At 38.1% G+C, this 8,714-nt stretch overlaps 1 pseudogene; it reads right to left on the bottom strand.

Moving 5' to 3' along the window:
- Positions 1 to 5,885: 5,885 nt before the first annotated feature.
- LOC127099071 (uncharacterized) lies at positions 5,886 to 5,985 on the bottom strand (annotated as a pseudogene).
- Between the last annotated feature and the right edge of the window lie 2,729 nt (positions 5,986 to 8,714).

Here is an 8,714-nt window from a genome sequence, read left to right as displayed (position 1 = left end):
GGGAATACCTGTTTCTGACAAGTTACCCTTTAGTGGATTGGAGGAGATTCCAATATCTCATATTATAGCTGAAGCTCTTCATCTGAAAAAGTCTGAGATTAAGGCTCATTGGGTGAAGAAAGGAGGAATGTTTGGGTTGACTTCTGAGTTTCTCATTGGGAAAGCTAGTCTCTTTGCTCAAGCCGGTAGTGTTGATGATTTTGAAGCCATCTTTGTGTTGCTCATCTATGGTTTGGCTTTGTTCCCTAACATTGAAGGTTTTGTTGACGTTAATGCCATTAGAATCTTCTTGATTATGAATTCCGTACCTATTCTGTTGGGTGATATGTATTTCTCTTTGCATCTAAGGAATTCTAAAGGTGGTGGGACTATTGTGCCTTGTGTTCCTCTTCTGTACAAGTGGTTTATTTTGCACTTGCCTTAGACGCCTACTTTTGTGGAGAACAAACAATGTCTACGGTGGTCTCAGAGACTTATGTACCTCACTAATGATGATATAGTTTAGTATGACTCTACATTAAGTAGTTTAAATATTATTGATAGTTATCGTGAATTCTCTAATGTGCCTCTCATTGGTACACAAGGAGGAATCAACTATAATCCTGCTTTGGCTCGTCGTCAACTTGGGTTCCCCTTGAGAGACAAACCTAATAATACTCAGTTAGAAGGTCTTTTCTATCAAGAGGGTAAAGATCCCTGTAGCGGTGTATTCGTCGCTATATGATTTATTGATTAAACCATAAGCAAAGTATACAATGAATTCGAGTCGCCACCGCACTTTTATTTATCCTAAGGATTGGTTAAAAAGCGAACAAAAACCTAAGAAGTTTTACACGTAGAAAACCAATAAAAGATCAGAGAGTCTGGGTAAGGGGTAAATTACGCAATGGGAAGGTATTAGGCACCCATCACGTCCTAGGTACTCCTAGGGAGCCCTTTTCACACTTGTTGTATAAAAAATGTTTATTTGTTTTGACATATTGTGCAAACATGAATGGGATGATGAGAAAAGAATGTACAAGTTAATTATTTTTGTGTTCGAACGGATGAACCCGTTGCCTACGTACCTTCCATGAAAGGTAAGGATCAAAACGCCGTAGTTCGGCTAAAAAATTTCCAAAAACATGAGTGAGTTCATTTTAAAACAATAGCACTAAGGCTTTACGTTATCCACGGGAGAAAACTCAACCTTATGAAACAACAAGTCCACCATGTGAGAAAAGCTTCCACTTGCTAGTGAGGGGTTAACCCTATAATAAGCAAGGAAGACTTACAATTCAATCAACTAAGGACAAATAGGTGAGATTAACATCAACCAACTAGGATAAATCAAACCTATGGCTAATGTATGAAAACATGTTAACAATGGACAAAGCCAAAACAATTGAGTGAGTTGGGTTAATGGATTATGATTATTCACAAAAGGATGGTCAAAGTATGATTAGATTGATTCAAAGAAGTATTATGAAAAGAAGTTTGAAAGGTCAGGGACTTAGGGTCCAAGTTTCTAATTTGGAAAGAGATGAGAATGTTTGCACAACATGCATTTACAAGTTTTTAAAAGTCAACAATGTGAAAAGGGGTTTTAAAACAAAAAGGGTGTGGATGAAGTGTAAAACTTCCTAGAAGTTCACCTCTTGAAATCATATAGAAGATGATTCAAGTGTGTCCTTAGGAGTAAGCAACAAAGCAAGTAAGCAAATGAAAGCAAGGTGATACCGGATGCCATCAATGGTCTTATACCAATCTCACAAACAAAAGCGGATGTCGGATACCAATAACTGGGTTTACACCAACCTCCTACAGTAAAACAAAACTTGGATGTCGGATGCCAATCTATCTGGACTTATACCAACCTCCAAAGTATGGTCATAGGAATACAAATGCCACATCACAGGGACTTACGATTGCATCCTCTCATACAACAAACAAGAGCAAAGAAGATATGAGTGACCAATGAGGTCTTACACTCTATCCTTCCATATCATGGGAACAAAAGCCAATCAACATGGACTTACAATTGTCCTCAATGGGCAAACAAACATAGATCACAAGGATATGCAATAATGATCATACAAGAATCAATAATCAATAATGATGAATGCACAATGGCAAGTAAGCAATCATGTTCAAATGAATCAAATAATCAATCAAACAAGTTCTAGTAGCACACACTATAACCACACAATTGGGCTCAATCAAAGGGTTTGACTTAAAAAGTCCACTGGAATAGGGTAGATGGCGCTCTTAACCTTGACATTGAGAGCCAAGGTGAAGCAGATGAAAGGATATGAGGGGTGTGCCTCATCACTCTTATCCCTGGTCAGGAAGAGCATTGAATATCAGAAGGTGTGGGAGTTCAGAAAGATGGAACTCTCTCCACAGGTTAGACTCGATAGATCTTGGGTATTTACTCACTATGCATCAACACAAGTGGTGTGAGCAAGGTGAGTGACTCACAGAATAGTAGGAGATAGGTTATATATCTCTTTTGTCTACCAATTGCCTCACATGAGGTCTTTACCTGCTTGGGGACAAAGTTAAACAATCACAAACATCGCCTCTTAAGGAGGACTTCAGACAGTTGCCTGGCTAAATAACAAGCCAGGTCTTCCAGACTACATGAAGACAAGAGAGTCTACCTCAATGCGAATGCTATACAAGCAAAGCAATGCAAGTTCTCAAGGAACTAAAGCGACTATGGTACCTGGAATCAATCAAATATAATCAGTATCCTAATCACAAAGTCAAAACAGACAAATTATGAACCAACAGACAACACAATCAATCACATGTGCAAAGCACAAACTCAAGTGAAATGAGTTAGCATCCTACAAAATAAAACAAGTTAGTTCATGATAATCAGATAAACCAAAATCAATCAACTTGAATTAAACTCTTCAAAGCATTTTGCTTCTTAACCTGAAAAAATAACTCAAAGGTGAGAAGTAAGACCACTAGGACAAGCCTAGGGTCAAAAGGAGGTAAAAATTCAAGACAGAAAGTAAAAATTGATCAAAATCAAGATTTATCAATTAAGAATAAATTCCAGTTGGTCCCATATCAAAAACATACACCAAGTCCATTTTATACACATAACATGTCAAACTATGCATTATGGAACCACATTGGAGCTAACAAAATGATCACACTTAAACCAACATCAAAACAGCTCAATAAATTCCACAAAAATTCCAGCTCAAACAAAACACATTCAATGAGCTACATATCAAATATCATGGCATTTGGATAAATGGAAGTAGGGAAATTAAAATCAGGAAGTCATGGTATGCAAATACAACTCCAAATAAGGCTACAAATCATGTGCCAACTTCAAATGAATGCCAAACAGTGAAAACAAATGATAAATGAACCACTCCAAAGCCAAATTGACATTAAACATGTTAAGATTCAATCCACAAAATTTCAGCTTCATGTAATAAGGTATGAGAATTTCACAAGCTATGGAAGTTGATTGATAACTTGAAATTATATCACATTTTAGGACTTAATTCAATTAGATTATATTATCATTTACTTTAATTTATCTCATTTTATCAGATATTATGCGGTATTTTCCTTTCTATTTATGTCAGGCATCCATTTTGAAGCAAAAGTGAAAAAGGGAAGAAAAGGAGGTGTAAAAAGGAATAAAAAGGAAACAAATAACAAAGACAAAGCCCAGCCCAAAGAAAGCGCACGTTAGGCCTGTGACGGGCGTCACAAAGGTTGTGACGAGCGTCACACTAAGCACACTCTTGTGACGAGCGTCACACATGGTGTGACGGACGTCACACCATTCCCCTATATTTTTAGCGCTAGGAACTCAACTGACCACGTTGAAAGCTATTTCCACGCACGCTTAACCCTCGGAACGAAAAGACCGCGCATACGGAAACCCTTGGAAAGCAGTTACACCAGCAGCTGTATAAATAGCAGCTAATTGGGAAGTTCCACGCTCTCCGTTTTTCCACGCTCAGATTGCCGAAGCTCTGCCCATTTTTCTTTTCACGCTTTTTGCTTATTTTTCTTTTCCAGCACTTAACATTGTTTATTTTATTTATTTCTTCTGCAAGTTCTACATTCTTTTTCCCTTGCAATTTACCTTTCCCTTTTTGGCATTTAGATATTTTTCGCATAATAGTTTCTACACCGGAAACTATTGTGCAACTTTTTATCGGATCTAACCTTACGTTAGATTCTAGTTTTATTTCCTTGGTTTAATTTATTGTTTAATTGAAGAATCGAAGAACAAATCCTACCGGCTTGTGGTGGAGTGTTCAAGACTATTGTATTACGCATTCAGGTTCTTTAATCATTATTTAATATTTTGTTTTATTATTTATCTATATTATCTGCCTGGAATGAGTCTGTTTATGCATGATATGTATTCTTGTTTATTTAGCATGTCTGGCTAATTCGCCTAGGTATCGGTATGTAAAGTAAGCAGAATAAGGGATCAAGACTGAGTCGGTCTATCTAAACTTAAAATTAAAATCAATCTTTTTACGGTCTCAACTTACAGGTTTAATAACAAGATTTTTTACAAAAGTAAAGGACATAAAGAAGTTAAAATCAATAGAGCGAGAGTTTGAGGTTTTAACTGGACAGTGTAAGTTAGGCATTAATTCTAGATCAGGGCGAGAGCAAGTTTTAGAGTTAATTAAATTCTGACCTTTTCCAAAAAGTATTTTTAAAGATTGAATGTGAGGACGAGAGTTAAGCATTTGGATTTGATTATATAACCTAAGTCAACAGAGCGAGAGTTTGAGATAAGGGTGTTTAAAACGGTCAGTATTTTCTTAAAAAGAGTTTCTGCAACTTTATTGTTTTCAAAATATGATTTTTGACTTAATTATAAGTGACAGCTACATTAATATAAAATCATGGTTTATTCAACAGAGCGAGAGTTTGAGATAAAACCTTTAACCAATAAAGTTAACCGAAACGATTTATTTTAAAACCAAGAAACCGACAAAGACTTGATTCCCTAGTTCTGACGAACTACATACCGATATCCGTTTTATTAATATTTAATCTAGATCTTAGTTTAGCTCTTAGTTTTTCCCCAAAAAAATCAAACATTTTCACCTTAGATTTACATAGTAACCTTAGATAACGGTATATCGATTCATAAGTCCCTGTGGGATCGATATCTTTTAAAACTACGCGATAGAACTGTGCACTTGCAGTTTGTATCCCATTCTCGACTCACACAGTCGAGCGATCAAGTTTTTGGCGCCGTTGCCGGGGACTTTTATTCAATCGATATCGTAACTCTTCCGTTACGCTGTAGAGACTAAGGTTTCTTTTTCTTCTATTCTTTCTTTCATTGATTTGTATGCCACGCACTCGCTCACAAGGTGAACCGCTCTATCTACGAATCAACGATATCGAACTATATCTCCGAGTCTTACGACGAATTCGGGAATATCGTGCTGCGAACAATCTCCCTCCTATAGACTTTCCTGATCTCAAAGATCTTCCTTCTTTAACCGAGATGGCAGAACCAGCTCGTGCTCTTAGAGATTACGCCGCTCCATCGCAAGATGAACCGCATTCAAGTATTGCTCCACCCGCAATCGAAGCAAACAACTTCGAACTCAAACCTTCGCTGTTGCAGGCTGTGCAACAGAACCAATTCTCTGGAAATCCTACCGAAGATCCAAACCTTCATTTATCCGTATTTGTCCAATACGCTGATACTGTTAAAGCTAATGGTGTCACATCAGAGGCAATTCGACTTCGTCTTTTTCCTTTCTCATTAAGAGACAGCGCTAGAAGATGGCTTCAATCTCTCCCTTCCAACTCAGTCACCACATGGAACGAGTTGAAGAAAGTTTTTCTTGCCCGATATTTTCCGCCAAGCAAAACAGCTATGTTAAGAGCCCAGATAAACGGATTTAAACAGAAAGACAACGAGTCTCTTTTCGAAGCATGGGAAAGATACAAAGACATGATGAGACTTTGCCCACACCATGGTTTGGAAGACTGGTTAGTAATTCACACATTTTATAATGGCCTCTTATACAATACAAGGTTAACAATAGACGCCGCTGCAGGTGGTGCACTAATGAACAAACCTTATGCTGATGCTTACCAGCTTATCGAGAGCATGGCCCAAAACCACTATCAGTGGGGAACCGAACGAACAACGGTGGAAAAACCTCAACCGAAAACTGGCATGTACGAGATAAGTAACCTTGATCACGTTAATGCAAAAGTGGATGCTTTGGTCCAGAAAATTGAAAGTTTAAACGTATCACCTCCAGCCGCCGTGGTTGCTATAACTCAGAATTGCGAGGTCTGTGGAATCCAAGGCCACACTCCTGCGGAATGTCAACTCTTGACTGGAATCCAAGCAGAGCAAGTAAACTATGCTCAAGGAAGCCCCTACTCGAATACCTATAACCCAAATTGGAAGAACCATCCAAACTTTTCATATAAGAGTAATAATGCTTTATACGCACCTGGACAGTCTCCAAATCAAGCCCCATCTATACCTCCGGGATATCAGAAACCGAATCCTAACAATAATACCCCTAGAAAATCCAACTTGGAAATCATGATGGAAAACTTTATAGCTTCCCAACAACAAACCAATAAAGATTTCTTAAACCAGAACATACATACTGGCGAACAACTTAAACAACTAGCAAGCAAAGTAGATGCCTTGGCTACCCATAACAAAATGCTGGAAACACAAATATCTCAAGTAGCTCAACAACAAGCACCTACTGCTGCCCCAACTGGTACATTCCCTGGACAGCCCCAACCTAATCCGAGAAGCCAAGCTCATGCAATTATATTAAGAAGTGGAACGGAAGTGGAAGGACCGTCTGATCCAAGGATAGAAAACCAAAACCCTAAGAAATCAACTGAGGAAAGTGAACCTAAGGAAAAGGAAGAGAGAAATAAGGAAACCCTAGAAAAGAAGGAACCTTATGTACCTCCACCACCTTACAAACCACCTATACCTTACCCTCAAAGGCTTGTTAAAACCAAAGATGCGAGCCAATTTAGAAAATTTGTTGATCTCCTTAAACAATTAAACGTTACAATTCCGTTCACCGAAGCTATTACGCAGATGCCCTCATATGCTAAATTCTTAAAAGAAATTCTTTCTAATAAGAGGAAACTTGAGGATAGCGAAACCGTTACACTCCCTGCCGAATGTAGCGCTATAATCCAAAACATGCCACCTAAACTCAAGGATCCAGGTAGTTTCTCTATACCCTGTCACATAGGAAAATTTGTCATCGACAAAGCCTTATGCGATTTAGGAGCCGGAATTAGCGTTATGCCTTTATCCATATGTAAGAAACTGGAAATGGGAGAATTAAGACCAACCAAAATGTCCGTGCAACTAGCAGATCGTTCCATCAAATATCCTGTAGGAATCCTTGAAAACGTTCCCGTACGCATAGGTCAGTTTTACATTCCCACTGACTTCACAATTATGGACATTAGAGAAGATGATATTACACCCATTATACTAGGAAGACCATTCTTAGCAACTGCCGGTGCAATCATAGACGTAAAACGAGGACGACTCACCTTCGAAGTAGGTGAAGAGAAAATTGAATTCATTCTTTCCCAATTCTTGAAAGCACCTGCAATAGAAGATACATGTTACTTCATGGATATCATCGATGAATGCATAAAAGAAGCAGAGTCAGGAGAAGACAAAGCATCAGACTATCTTTTAGAAGACAAATCTAAACAATGCTTAGCAATAACACCGGACCCTACGCAATGTCTTAACAAACCAACCCCTGATTTGAAAACACTTCCCAAAAATCTGAGATATGAATTCCTAGACTTAGAACTTGAACGACCTGTGATAGTTAATGCAGATCTAGGAAGACTCGAAACAGAAAAACTCTTACATATCTTAAGGAAATATCCAACCGCACTAGGATACCACATCACCGATCTTAAAGGAATAAGCCCTTCTATTTGTATGCACCGCATCATGTTAGAAGAAGACTGTAAAACCTCTAGGGAACACCAGAGAAGACTAAACCCGATCCTGAGTGAGGTAGTAAAGAAAGAAATAACCAAGTTATTGGAAGCAGGTATTATATATCCTATATCTGATAGCAAATGGGTCAGTCCTGTACACGTTGTACCAAAGAAAGGAGGCATAACCGTTATTGAAAACGAAAAAGGAGAAACTATAACTAAACGAATCGAATCGGGATGGAGAATGTGCATTGATTATAGGAAACTAAACAAAGCAACCCGAAAAGATCATTTCCCTTTACCATTCATTGACCAAATGTTAGAACGATTAGCAAAACATTCACATTTCTGTTATCTAGACGGTTATTCAGGCTTCTTTCAAATACCAATTCACCCTGATGACCAAGAAAAGACAACGTTCACATGCCCTTTTGGTACCTTCGCTTATAGACGAATGCCGTTTGGTCTGTGTAATGCCCCTGCAACTTTTCAAAGATGCATGATGGCGATTTTCGCCGACTTTCTCGAAAACATCATGGAAGTATTTATGGATGACTTTTCTGTATACGGACAAAGTTTCGAAGAATGCCTTGAAAACCTGGAAAGAGTTCTTGAGCGATGTGTAAAAGTAAACTTAGTACTTAATTGGGAAAAGTGCCACTTTATGGTACAAGAAGGAATTGTTTTAGGACACATCATCTCGAACAGAGGAATTGAAGTAGACAAAGCCAAAATAGAGGTAATCGAAA

Source organism: Lathyrus oleraceus, chromosome 6 (genome assembly GCF_024323335.1).
Source record: "Lathyrus oleraceus cultivar Zhongwan6 chromosome 6, CAAS_Psat_ZW6_1.0, whole genome shotgun sequence".
NCBI classification, from domain to species: Eukaryota; Viridiplantae; Streptophyta; class Magnoliopsida; order Fabales; family Fabaceae; genus Lathyrus; species Lathyrus oleraceus.
This window is presented reverse-complemented; position numbering and strand designations above follow the sequence as displayed.